The sequence below is a fragment of the Phyllobates terribilis genome, unplaced genomic scaffold, assembly GCF_046119375.1.
Source record: "Phyllobates terribilis strain yellow unplaced genomic scaffold, ASM4611937v1 Scaffold_1__5_contigs__length_1240528914, whole genome shotgun sequence".
Lineage (NCBI taxonomy): Eukaryota > Metazoa > Chordata > Amphibia > Anura > Dendrobatidae > Phyllobates > Phyllobates terribilis.
Window position 1 is genome coordinate 2,036,938 of NW_027362761.1, and position 16,170 is coordinate 2,053,107.

General features: G+C 44.0%; 1 protein-coding gene across 1 annotated transcript in view; it reads left to right on the forward strand.

Annotated features, from left to right (window-relative positions):
• Positions 1-16,170, forward strand: part of PIAS4 (protein inhibitor of activated STAT 4) — a 146,830-nt gene that overhangs the window by 39,373 nt on the left and 91,287 nt on the right. The gene's annotated exons all lie outside the window — the stretch shown is intronic.

The window sequence follows — 16,170 nt, forward strand, 5'->3', positions numbered from 1 at the left end:
CAGACTTTCAGCTTTCATTTGAGGGTATCCACATTAAAATTGGATGAAGGGTTTAGGAGTTTCAGCTCCTTACCATGTGCCACCCTGTTTTTAAAGGGACCAAAAGTAATAGGACAGTTTAAATAATTGTAAATAAAATGTTCATTTCTAGTACTTGGTTGAAAACCCTTTGTTGGCAATGACTGCCTGAAGTCTTGAACACATGGATATCACCAGACGCTGTGTTTCCTCCTTTTTGATGCTCTGCCAGGCCTTCACTGCGGTGGTTTTCAGTTGCTGTTTGTTTGTGGGCCTTTCTGTCTGAAGTTTAGTCTCTGAATGATCCAGTGTTGTCCTAAATGACTGAGAATGATAAATAGAATCCACCTGTGTGTAATCAAGTCTGTATTAATGCACAATCCGCTAGATGACCTGGTCTCCACAGTCACCCGACCTGAACCCAATCGAGATGGTTTGGGGTGAACTGGACCACAAGAGTGAAGGCAAAAGGGCCAACAAGTGCTAAGGATCTCTGGGAACTCCTTCAAGATTGTTGGAAGACCATTTCCGGTGACTACCTCTTGAAGCTCATCAAGAGAATGCCAAGAGTGTGCAAAGCAGTCATCAAAGCAAAAGATGGCTACATTGAAGAACCTAGAATATAAGACATATTTTCAGTTGTTTCACACTTGTTTGTTAACTATATAATTCCACATGTGTTAATCCATAGTTTTGATGCCTTCAGTGTGAATGTACAATTTTCAGAGTCATGAAAATACAGAAAAATCTTTAAATGAGAAGGTGTGTCCAAACTGTTGGTCTGTACTGCATAGAACACACACACACACCTATATAACACACACACACACACACACACACACACCTATATAACCCACACACACACCTATATAACACACACACACACACACACACCTATATAACACACACACACACCTATATAACACACACACACCTATATAACACACACACACACACCTATATAACACACACACACACCTATATAACACACACACACACACACACCTATATAACACACACACACGCCTATATAACACACACACCTATATAACACACACACCTATATAACACACACACACACCTATATAACACACACCTATATAACACACACCTATATAACACACACACACCTATATAACACACACACACACACCTATATAACACACACACACACACCTATATAACACACACACACACACCTATATAACACACACACCTATATAACACACACACCTATATAACACACACACACACACCTATATAACACACACACACCTATATAACACACACACCTATATAACACACACACCTATATAACACACACACACACCTATATAACACACACACACCTATATAACACACACACACCTATATAACACACACACCTATATAACACACACCTATATAACACACACACACACCTATATAACACACACACACACACACCTATATAACACACACACACACCTATATAACACACACACACACCTATATAACACACACACACACCTATATAACACACACACACACACCTATATAACACACACACACACACCTATATAACACACACACACACACCTATATAACACACACACACACACCTATATAACACACACACACCTATATAACACACACACACCTATATAACACACACACACCTATATAACACACACACACACCTATATAACACACACACACCTATATAACACACACACACACACCTATATAACACACACACACCTATATAACACACACACACCTATATAACACACACACACCTATATAACACACACACCTATATAACACACACACACACACCTATATAACACACACACACACACACCTATGTAACACACACACACACACCTATATAACACACACACACACCTATATAACACACACACACCTATATAACACACACACACCTATAAACACACACACACACACCTATATAACACACACACACACACCTATATACACACACACACACACCTATATAACACACACACACCTATATACACACACACACCTATATAACACACACACACCTATATAACACACACACACCTATATACACACACACACCATATACACACACACACCTATATAACACACACCCTATATAACACACACACCTCCCCTATATAACACACACACACACCTATATAACACACACACACACACACTATAACACACACACACCTATATAACACACACACACCTATATAACACACACACACCTATATAACACACACACACCTATATAACACACACCCCTATATAACACACACACACACCCCTATATAACACACACACACACCCCCTATATAACACACACACACCTCCCCTATATAACACACACACACCCCTATATAACACACACACACACACACCCTATATACACACACACACACACACACACCCCTATATAACACACACACACACCCCTATATAACACACACACACCCCTATATAACACCACCCCTATATAACACACACCCCTATATAACACACACCCCTATATAACACACACCCCTATATAACACACACACACACACCTCTATATAACACACACACCCCTATATAACACACACACACCTTTATAACACACACACACCTATATAACACACACACACCTATATAACACACACACACTATATACACACACACACCTATATAACACACACCCCTATATACACACACACACACCCCTATATAACACACACACACCCCTATACACACACACCCCCCCCTATATAACACACACACACACACCCCATATAACACACACACACACACACACACACCCTATATAACACACACACACACCCCTATATAACACACACACACACACACCCCTATATAACACACACACACACCCCTATATAACACACACACACACACACCCCTATATAACACACACCCCTATATAACACACACCCCTATAACACACACACCCCTATATAACACACACACACACACACCTCTATATAACACACACACACACACACCTCTATATAACACACACACACACACACCCCTATATACACACACACACACACCCCCCTATATAACACACACACACACACACCCCTATATAACACACACACACCCCTATATAACACACACACCCTATATAACACACACACACCCCTATATAACACACACACACACCCCTATATAGCACACACACACACCCCTATATAACACACACACAACCCCTATATAACACACACACACCCCTATATAACACACACACACACACACACCCTATATAACACACACACACCCCCCTATATAACACACACACACACCTATATAACACACACACACACACACACACCCCTATATAACACACACACACACACCCCTATATAACACACACACACCCCTATATAACACACACACACACACACCCCTATATACACACACACACACACACACCCCTATATAACACACACACACACACCCCTATATAACACACACACACCCCTATATAACACACACACACACACACCCCTATATAACACACACACACACACCCCTATATAACACACACACACCCCTATATAACACACACACACACACACCCCTATATAACACACACACACACACCCCTATATAACACACACACCCCTATATAACACACACACCCCTATATAACACACACACCCCTATATAACACACACACCCCTATATAACACACACACCCCTTATATAACACACACACACACACCCCTATATAACACACACACACACACACCCCTATATAACACACACACACACACCCCTATATAACACACACACACACACACACCCCTATATAACACACACCACACACACCCCCTATATAACACACACACACACCCCTATATAACACACACACACACACACCCCCCTATATAACACACACACACACCCCCTATATACACACACACACACACCCCCCTATATAACACACACACACACACCCCCCTATATAACACACACCCCCCTATATAACACACACACCCCTATATAACACACACACCCCTATATAACACACACACCCCTATATAACACACACACACACCCCCCTATATCACACACACACACACACACCCCCCTATATAACACACACACACACACCCCCCTATATAACACACACACACACCCCTATATAACACACACACACCCCTATACACACACACACCCTATATAACACACACACACACCCTATATAACACACACACACCCCTATATAACACACACACACCCCTATATAACACACACACACACACACCTATATAACACACACACACACCCCTATATAACACACACACACCCCTATATAACACACACACACACACACACACACCACACAACCCTATATACACACACCCCTATATAACACACCACACACCCCTATATAACACACACACACCCCTATATAACACACACACACCCCTATATAACACACACACACACCCCTATATAACACACACACACCCCTATATAACACACACACACACACACACCCCATATAACACACACACACACCCCTATATAACACACACCCCCCTATATAAACACACACACACCCCTATTTAACACACACACCCCTATATAACACACACACACACACACCCCTATATAACACACACACACACACCCCCCTATATAACACACACACACACACACACCCCCCTATATAACACACACACACCCCCCTATAATAACACACACACACACCCCCCTATATAACACACACACACACCCCCTATATAACACACACACACACCCCTATATAACACACACACACACACACCCCTAATAACACACACACACACCCCTATATAACACACACACACACCCCCCCTATATAACACACACACACCCCTATATAACACACCCACCCCCCCCCCCCCCCCCCCACACACCCACCCACCCCCCCCTCACTCACACCCCCACCCCCCCCCATCTACACACACCCCTATAACACACACACACACCCCCTTATAACACACACACACACACACACCACACCCCTAAATCACACCCCTATACACATATACACACACACACACTATACACACACACACCACACACACACCCCTATATAACACACACACACACACACACACACACACCCCTAAACACACACACCCCCCTATATAACACACACACACACACACACACCCCTATAACACACACACACACACCCCTATATAACACACACACCCCTATATAACACACACACCCCTATATACACACACACACCCCTATATACACACACACCCCTATATAACACACACACCCCTATATAACACACACACACACACACACACACCCCCCTATATACACACACACACACACCCCTATATACCACACACACACACCCCCCTATATAACACACACACACCCCCTATATAACACACACACACACCCCCCTATATACCACACACACACACCCCCCTATATAACACACACACACCCCTATATAACACACACACACCCCTATATAACACACACACACACCCCTATATAACACACACACACACACACCCCTATATAACACACACACACACACCCCTATATAACACACACACACCCTATATAACACACACACACCCCTATATAACACACACACACACACCCTATATAACACACACACACCCCTATATAACACACACACACACCCCTATATAACACACACACACACCCCTATATAACACACACACACACCCCTATATAACACACACACACACCCCTATATAACACACACACACACCCCTATATAACACACAACACACCCCTATATAACACACACCCCTATATAAACACCCCTATATAACACACACACACACCCCTATATACACACACACACACCCCCTATATAACACACACAACACACACCCCTATATAACACACACACACACCCCCCTATATACACACACACACACACACACCCCCTATATAACACACACACACACCCCTATATAACACACACACACCCCCTATATAACACACACACACCCCTATATAACACACACACACCCCTATATAACACACACACACACCTATATAACACACACACACACCCCTATATAACACACACACACACACCCCTATATAACACACACACACACCCCTATATAACACACACACACACACCCCTATATAACACACACACACACACCCCTATATAACACACACACACCCCTATATACACACACACACACACCCCTATATAACAACACACACACACACACCCCTATATAACACACACACACACACCCCTATATAACACACACACACCCCTATATAACACACACACACACACCCCTATATAACACACACACACACCCCTATATAACACACACACACACCCCTATATAACACACACACACACCCCTATATAACACACACACACACCCCTATATAACACACACACCCCTATATAACACACACACACACCCCTATATAACACACACACACACCCCTATATAACACACACACCCCTATATAACACACACACACACCCCTATATAACACACACACCCCTATATAACACACACACCCCTATATAACACACCACACACACCCCCCTATATAACACACACACACACACACCCCCCTATATAACACACACACACACACCCCCCCCTATATAACACACACACACACACCCCCCTATATAACACACACACACACCCCCCTATATAACACACACACACACCCCTATATAACACACACACACACACACACACCCCTATATAACACACACACACCCCTATATAACACACACACACACACACACCCCCCTATATAACACACACACACACACCCCCCTATATAACACACACACACACACACACACCCCTATATAACACACACACACCCCTATATAACACACACACACACCCCCCCCCTATATAACACACACACCCCCCCTATATAACACACACACACACACCCCTATATAACACACACACACACACCCCTATATAACACACACACACACACACCCCTATATAACACACACACACACACACACACCCCTATATAACACACACACACACACACACACACCCACCCCTATATAACACACACACACACACACACCCACCCCTATATAACACACACACACACACACACCCCTATATAACACACACACACACACACACACACACACCCCTATATAACACACACACACACACACACACACACCCCCCTATATAACACACCCCTATATAACACACACAATTGTCCTCAAAACCCCCGCCAAAATTTTTCCTTTCTTGACCTTGTTTCAGAGAATATGAATGATAACAAAAAACCTTTTTCTCCAGTCATGGTTATTGGTTGGGTGAAGCCATTTATTGTCAGACTACTGTGTTTTCTCTTTTTAAATCTTAATGACAGCCAAAATCATCCAAATGACCCTGAACCAGGGGTGGATTAAGAGTAGCCAGGGCCCTGGGTGGTTTAGAAGGTGTGGGTCCCCCCCAGGTACCAGATGTGTCATGTCACATGATCCCGTTTGATAGATCATGTGATAGGTCATGTAACACACAGGTGCTCAGGTGCACATATGTAGATATGTAGATGGAAAATGACAGAGCGAGAGAGAGAGTGGTGTGCATAGCGCACCGCGCATATTTTCCCCTTATGTACAGCACTATACATAATAAAGCAGGGGTGGGAGATTAATTTTTCCAAACGGCCACATGAGAAACAATGTCTGTTGTGGAGGCTGAACGAATAGGCTGAAATTAATTTTGCTCAATATTAATTATAATTTTTTATAATAATTGTATGACTTAATGTTGAGCACAATTAGGTATGCTGACATCACCCTATATACAGTATCAGCCCCCACATAGCCCCCTCAATCAACAACCAAAGCGATCAACCTATGGGGCCCTTATTCTTGTAAACCATAGCAAAAATAGACCTTACATTATTTAATTAGTTAATTTAAAACCCCCAATACATAAAGACATAAATGCACACATTTGCACAGAAAAACAGTGATATAAAAAAGAGCAGAAATGAGGGGAGACAGGGACTAGTTTTACCCTTTAAAATTCCCTTCCTGACAGTGGAGATTGGCACCCTAGGTTCGGTATGGCGCCCTCTCTCCACGTCGACCGCCCCTATGTAGCCCGACCACTACTGTACTTGGCCAGACATCCTCTATAGGTGAGCAGATATGTAATTAATATATAGATAGATATAGATTTATTTTATTCTTATTTTTACAGATGGACACTAAAGGAGCGGACACTACTACACTCATCATTGTCCCTGCTGGTGCTGATCTCAGCAGCGGCAGGGAACCTTGATGAGGGCAGTGTTCAGCACCCTGCACTTGGCAACAGTGCTAACTGTATACTGATTCCCAAGCACCGGTACGTGTCACACGGACGTCATCTGTGTGCGGTACGTGTCACACGGACGTCATCTGTGTGCGGTACGTGTCACACGGACGTCATCTGTGTGCGGTACGTGTCACACGGACGTCATCTGTGTGCGGTACGTGTCACACGGACGTCATCTGTGTGCGGTACGTGTCACACGGACGTCATCCGTGTGCGGTACGTGTCACACGGACGTCATCCGTGTGCGGTACGTGTCACACGGACGTCATCCGTGTGCGGTACGTGTCACACGGACGTCATCCGTGTGCGGTACGTGTCACACGGACGTCATCCGTGTGCGGTACGTGTCACACGGACGTCATCCGCGTGCGGTACGTGTCTACACGGACGTCATCCGCGTGCGGTACGTGTCTACACGGACGTCATCCGCGTGCGGTACGTGTCTACACGGACGTCATCCGCGTGCGGTACGTGTCTACACGGACGTCATCGACTTGAATGGGTCCATGTGATACGTGCTGCCGGCCAAAAACAGACATGTGCGCAGACTCATTCATGTGAATGGGTCTGTGTGTGTCAGTGTCTATGGTACAGTCACCACACGTACTGGACACACTGACGTCTGAAAGAGGCCTAAAATGGGGTTGTTTGAGTAGTGGATAACCCCTTTAAGGCTTCAACAGCAGCTGGCGGAGCTCAGTTCCACCCACTACTGCAAGAGACAGATCCTGGTTGTAACTGCGCCCTGGCACTGACAGCTGCTCAGCATTGGGGCTCTTTCACATGTCCGCATATTACCGGTATTGGGGAAAAAAAAAGTACTGGAGATATCAAAGTCAATGTGTACTTGTGTGGAATATGTGTGGCAACCGCGTACTGCTCATGTGCCGCCTCGGGATCACACGTACCGATGCCTGGGAATTAGCGGTACAGTTAGTGCTGTTTCCAAGAATGGGTCGCTGGAGGCATCACTCATTGTCCACTGCTTGCACTTCAATCAGCACCAGCAGAGGACAATGTTGAGAGTTGTATTTTGCTGCCGCTGTGTCCAGCAAGTGTTAAAATAAGAATAAAATAAAAAAATCCTTATACTCACCTGTCCCACGCTGTAATCCATCTGACCGACAGGTGACCGTATACGCCGAGGAGCAGAATAGAATGACTCGCAGCGAGCGGACCCCTGACCTGCGCTGTCACTCAGTGAGCTCAGGGCAGGTCAGAGTCCCGCTTGCTGCAGCGAGTCATTCTGCTCTGCTGCTTGGTCTGTGTGGTCGCATGTCGGTCGGATGGATTACAGCATTGGACACTGGATTTTTACAACTACAGATAGGTGAGTATAAGGATTTTTTTAATTTTATTCTTACTTTTACACTTGCTGGACACAGCTGGGGCTAGATACAACTGTCAACATTTTCCCCTGCTCGTGCTGAAGGCAGCGCCGGCCAGGAACCACGATGAGGGCAGCGTTCAGAACCCGGCGCTTGGGAACAGCGCTAACTTTACACTGATTCCCAGGCACCGGTACGTGTCACACGGATGACACATGGATGTCATCAGTGTGGGACGTATTGCGGCCCGTGCGATGTGTAAAGAATGAACATATCAGTTTGTTTTACACACGGTCTGTGGAAACACACTGACATGTGCACAGACCCATTCATTTGAATGGGTCTACGTGTATCAGTGTTTTCAGTTCGTGTGGAATCTGTCCCCACACATACTGGAGATACTGACGTGTGAAAGAGCCTTTAAAGCCGGTTTTCAGTCAGTGCCGGGGCGCAGTTACAGTGTACATGTATAGTAATAATGGCCCATGAGTACCCAGCATCATTTGTGATCGGCCGGTCATGTGACCACGTTTGCTATTTGCATGTGTTGACTACACTTTCTGCTTTTCTCAATTCTCTTCTATTGAGAGAAGCCAAACCTATCTAGTCGACACGTGCAAATAGCAAACGTGTGGTCACATGACCGGCTGATCACATATGTGGTACTGGTGACAGCAGTTGCAATAGCTTCAATGCCTTCATCTTGCAGGAACTGCTGACACACTCCAGCCACATGAGGTCTGGTATTGTCCTGCATTAGGAGGAACCCAGGGCCAACCGCACCAGCATATGGTCTCACAAGGGGTCTGAGGATCTCATCTCGGTTTGTAATGGCAGTCAGGCTACCTCTGGTGAGCACATGGAGGGCTGTGCAGCCCTCCAAAGAAATGCCACCGTACACCATTACTGCCCCACTGCCAAACTGGTCATGCTGAAGGATGTTGCAGGCAGCAGATCGCTCTCCACGGCGTCTCCAGACTCTCACATTTGTCACATGTGCTCTATGTGAACCTGCTTTCATCTGTTAAGAGCACAGGGCCCCAGTGGCGACTTTGCCAATGCTGGTGTTCTGTAGCAAATGCCAAGCGTCCTGCACGGTGTTGGGCTGTGAGCACAACCCCAATCTGTGGACGTCAGGCCCTCATACCACCCTCATGGAGTCTGTTTCTAACCGTTTGTGCAGACAAATGCACATTTGTGGCCTGCTGGAGGTCATTTTGCAGGGCTCTGGCAGTGCTCCTCCTGTTCCTCCTTGCACATAGGCAGAGGTAGCGGTCCTGCTCCTGGGTTGTTGCCCTCCTACGGCCCCCTCCACATCTCCTGGTGTACTGGCCTATCTCCTGGTAGCGCCTCCAGCCTCTGGACACTACGCTGACAGACACAGCAAACCTTCTTGCCACAGCTCGCATTGATGTGCCATCCTGGATGAGCAGCACTACCTAAGCAACTTCTGTGGGTTGTAGAGTCCGTCTCATGCTACCACGAGTGTGAAAGCACAACCAGCATTCCAAAGTGACCAAAACATCAGCCAGAAAGCATTACTAAGATGTGGTCTGTGGTCCCCACCTGCAGAACCACTCCTTTATTGAGGGTGTCTTGATAATTGCCAATAATTTCCATCTATTGTCTAAAGCATTTGCATAACAGCATGTGAAATTGTTTGTAAATCGGTGTTGCTTCCTAAGTGGACAGTTTGATTTCACAGAAGTTTGATTTAGTTGGAGTTATATTCTTTTGTTTAAGTGTTCCCTTTATTTTTTTGAGCAGTGTATATTATGTATATGCGTGTATATATTATTATAGTATAATACATATTATTATTATAGTACTATATATATTATTATTATAGTACTATATATATTATTATTATAGTACTATATATATTATTTTTATTATAGTATAATATATATTATTTTTATTATAGTATAATATATATTATTATTATAGTATAATATATGTACAGTCATGGCCAAAAGTATTGGTTTTTATTAGTGTTTGTCTGTTTATATCACATACAGAAATATAATTGCAATCATATTATGAGTACCAATAGGTTATATTGACAGTTAGAATGAGTTAATGCAGCAAGTCAATATTTGCAGTGTTGCCCCTTCTTCAAGACCTCTGTAATTCTCCCTGGCATGCTCTCAATCAACTTTTGGACCAAATCCTGACTGATAGCAGTCCATTCTTGCATAATCAATGCTTGCATTTTGCTAGAATTTGTTGGTTTTTGTTTGTCCACCCGTCTCTTGATGATTGACCACAAGTTCTCAATGGGATTAAGATCTGGGGAGTTTCCATGAGCCATTTAGTTATCACCTTTGCTGTATGGCAAGGTGCTCCATCATGCTGGAAAAGGCATTGTTGGGCGCCAAACTGCTCTTGGACGGTTGGGAGAAGTTGCTCTTGGAGGACATTCTGGTACCATTCTTTATTCATGGCTGTGTTTTTAGGCAAGACTGTGAGTGAGCCGATTCCCTTGGCTGAGAAGCAAGCCCACACATGAATGGTTTCAGGATGCTTTACAGTTGGCATGAGACAAGACTGGTGGTAGCGCTCGCCTCTTCTTCTCCGAATAAGCTGTTTTCGAGATGTCCCAAACAATCGAAAAGGGGATTCATCAGAGAAAATGACTTTGCCCCAGTCCTCAGCAGTCCACTCCCTGTACCTTTTGCAGAATATCAGTCGGTCCCTGATGTTTTTTCTGGAGAGAAGTGGCTTCTTTGCTGCCCTCCTTGAAACCAGCCCTTGCTCAAAGAGTCTCCGCCTCACAGTGCGTGCAGAAGCACTAACACCAGTCTGCTGCCATTCCTGAGCAAGCTCGGCACTGCTGGTAGTCCGATCCCGCAGCTGAAACAGTTTTAAGATACGGTCCTGGCGCTTGCTGGTCTTTCTTGGGCGCCCTGGAGCCTTTTTGACAACAATGGAAGCTCTCTCCTTGAAGTTCTTGATGATGCGATAGATTGTTGACTGAGGTGCAATCTTTGTCGCTGCGATACTTTTCCCTGTTAGGCCATTTTTGTGCAGTGCAATGATGGCTGCACATGTTTCTTTAGAGATAACCATGGTTAACTGAAGAGAAACAATGATACCAAGAACCAGCCTCCTTTTAAAGTGTCCAGTGATGTCATTCTTACTTAATCATGACTGATTGATCGCCAGCCCTGTCCTCATCAACACCCACACCTGTGTTAATGGATCAATCACTAAAACGATGTTAGCTGCTCCTTTTAAGGCAGGACTGCAATGATGTTGAAATGTGTTTTGGGGGTTAAAGTTCATTTTCTGGGCAAATATTGACTTTGCAAGTACAGTAATTGCTGTTAAGCTGATCACTCTTTGACATTCAGGAGTATATGCAAATTGCCATTACAAAAATGAAGCAGTAAACTTTGGAAAAATTACTATTTGTCTCATTCTCAATACTTTTGGCCATTACTGTATTATGATTTTTGCCAGAGCTGTAATTATAAGAGACCACTGCAGGGTTTTCTAAAAATCACTTTCTCTACATGTCTGACAGCCATTCCATTCCAGTGTCAGTTGAATTCTAACCAAAGTCCACCTCATTCTACTTATTCTGATTAGATGATCACCTGAACCAATTCTTATGTAACAAGGGAAAGTATAAAAAACACTGCTGTGGTCTTCACAATCCTCTTGCAATAGGACAAGCTGGATGGCAAAACAAGTGCTAGGAATAGCCCAAAAGTAATTTGAATGAAAAAATAACTTAACCATGCCAAAGGAGATGAAAAGAAAAGTCTTGAGTAAGGGAAAGAAGGACTCAATTCTGGCTTTATTAGCAGAAGGATACAGTGAGCGTCATGTTACCTCCATCCTTAAAATTTCGAAGAATGCAGTCCATTGCAACAAGGTCAAGCAGCAGACATTGAGGACAGCAAAGCTACAGACCGACAGAGAGCGAAAGGGACCGGAATGACAGTCATCTTATTCGAATGTCACTCCGCAACCGGAGGGTGACATCAAGTGATCTACAAAAGGAATGGCAAATGGCAGCTGGGGTGAAGTGCACGGCAAGAACAGCTTGTAACAGGCTCCTAGAGGCAGGCCTCAAGTCATGTAAAGCTAGTAAAAAGCCTTTCAATGAGAAGCAAAGGAGAGCCAGGCTGCAGTTTTCCAAAGACCATAAGGATTGGACCATAGAGGACTGGAGTAAGGTAATCTTCTCTGAGTCTTATTTTCAGCTTTGCCCAACACCAGGTCCTCTAATGGTTAGACAGAGGCATACAAGCCATAGTGTCTTGCACCTACTTTGGTGGAGGATTGGTGGTGATCTGGGGATGCTTCAGCAAGGCTGAAATTGGGCATGTTAATCTTTGCGAAGGATGTATGAATCAAGCAGCATACAAGGTTATCCTTGAAAAACACTTGCTTCCTTCTGCTCAGGCAATGTTCCCCAACTCTGAGTACTGGGTTTTCCAGCAGGATAATGCCCCATGCCACACAGCTAGGTCAATCAATGTGTGGATGAAGGAGCACCACATCAAGACCCTGTCATGGCCAGCCCAAACTCCAGACCTGAACCCCATTGAAAACCTCTGGAATGTAATCAAGAGGAAGATGGATAGTCACAAGCCATCAAACAAAGAAGAACTGCTTACATTTTTGTTCCAGGAGTGGCATAACGTCACCCAAAAGCAGTGTGAAAGACTGGTGGAAAGCATGCCAAGACGCATGAAAGCTGTGATTAAAAATCATGGTTATGCCACTAAATATTGATTTCTGAATTCTTCCTGAGTTAAAACATGAGTATTGTTGTTTCTAAATAAGAACTTGTTTTCTTTTCATTATTTGAGGTCTGAAAGCACTGTTTCTTTTTTATTATTTTGACGCTTTATCATTTGCTGCAAATTAAATACGAAATTTTTAGCTTTGAATTTCGGAGACATGTCAGTAGTTTATAGAGTAAAGCAACAATGTACATTTTACTCAAAAATATACCTAGAAAGACAAAAATCTGAGAAAATGAAAATTTTGCAGTAGTCTCTTAATTTTTGCCAGAGCTGTATATGTCCTTATTAATAACCTCTATCAAGGGGCTAATTTTCTCACTATCTTTTTTTTAATTTTTTTTTTATAGGATTTGTGATATTTTTCACTGGGTATTTTTGGTGCTTAAATAAGGAGATAGGGTCTCTTGGGGACAAATTAGTCCAGGGTGAGCGGGGGCACCATACAGTCTAAACTATGGTGCCAACCTCCGTGGCAGTTACGTTAAATTAGGGACTATAGAGCCTAACCCCCTCCTATCCTAAGATAGAGCTAGTCATCATTTTTAATGTTTTTTTCCTGTATTTTAATAGTATTTAATAAAGATTTTACAGGGGTTTATTCTATCTTTTTGTTTACTAGTTAAGGGATTCTTTTGTTCATCTTCTTGTTTTTGAATGCCCCCTTTAACGACACATGACTATTATTTGTGTCATATGTCATGTCCCTGACTTTGATGCAGGCTCACTTGCTATTGATTTGAAAAGGAGGTGGATGTGTAGTACCCCCCTCCAGCGGCCACTATCAGAAGGCTGCTAGCTCTGCAAGTGAGCACTTCCGACCAGCTGCCACCAACACCGATAACAGCTGATCGGTGGGGTTGCAGGGTGTCTGACCCCAATCGATCTGACATTGACCTATCTTAGGGATAGGTAATCAATGCTAAAGTAGTGGACAACCTCTTTGAGGATAAAAACTTTGATGGGAGTGCTTCTTTAACGACAGCCGATACGCATTGAAACAGCAGCCGTTAAGGGACCTTAATCTTAATCTCCGTTTTAAAACTGCGATCAGGAATAAGTGAATAGGGCCCCACATGAGCTGAATTCCCACCAGGAACAGCCGTACATGACAGCTGACACCTTGCGGCATTGGCCCCGGCCAGTTTAAATACCATTGACGGGCATCTAAGGGGTTAAAAGACCCTCTTTAACAGAATCAATCATTTGCAATTGTATTCATGAATGCCATTCGTTGCCATGGTACCCCGAAGTCATCTGAAGACCCCAGAATACGATGGCCTGTTAGATCTTGCTATAAGCAGGGTCTAACAGGCACAGTCAGTGAGTCACGTACCGTATTTTTTGGACTGTAAGACGCACTCAAAATTGTGGGGAGGAAAATGGGGGGAAAAAAAGTTTTCATGTTAAAATGGGGGTCCATCTTATAGTCCGAATTTAGCTTACAGATGTCACAGGAGTCAGGGTCGCTGCTGCAGGAAACTGGCGGTGGCAGGAATGGGGCCATGCTGTGGACTCTAAGCTGGGAGGAGCTGGTGATTCGGTGGTGTTTTGTCTTTTTAGGCATGCATTAAAGCACTGTCCGCCACAGTTTTGTACAACTCTGAAAAGCCGGATACTGCCAAATAGAAATTAGACTAGAGTAACTCTGCTGCCTCATTATAGTGAATGGAACCCTTGGGGGGGCTTCGTCTGAATCACGTC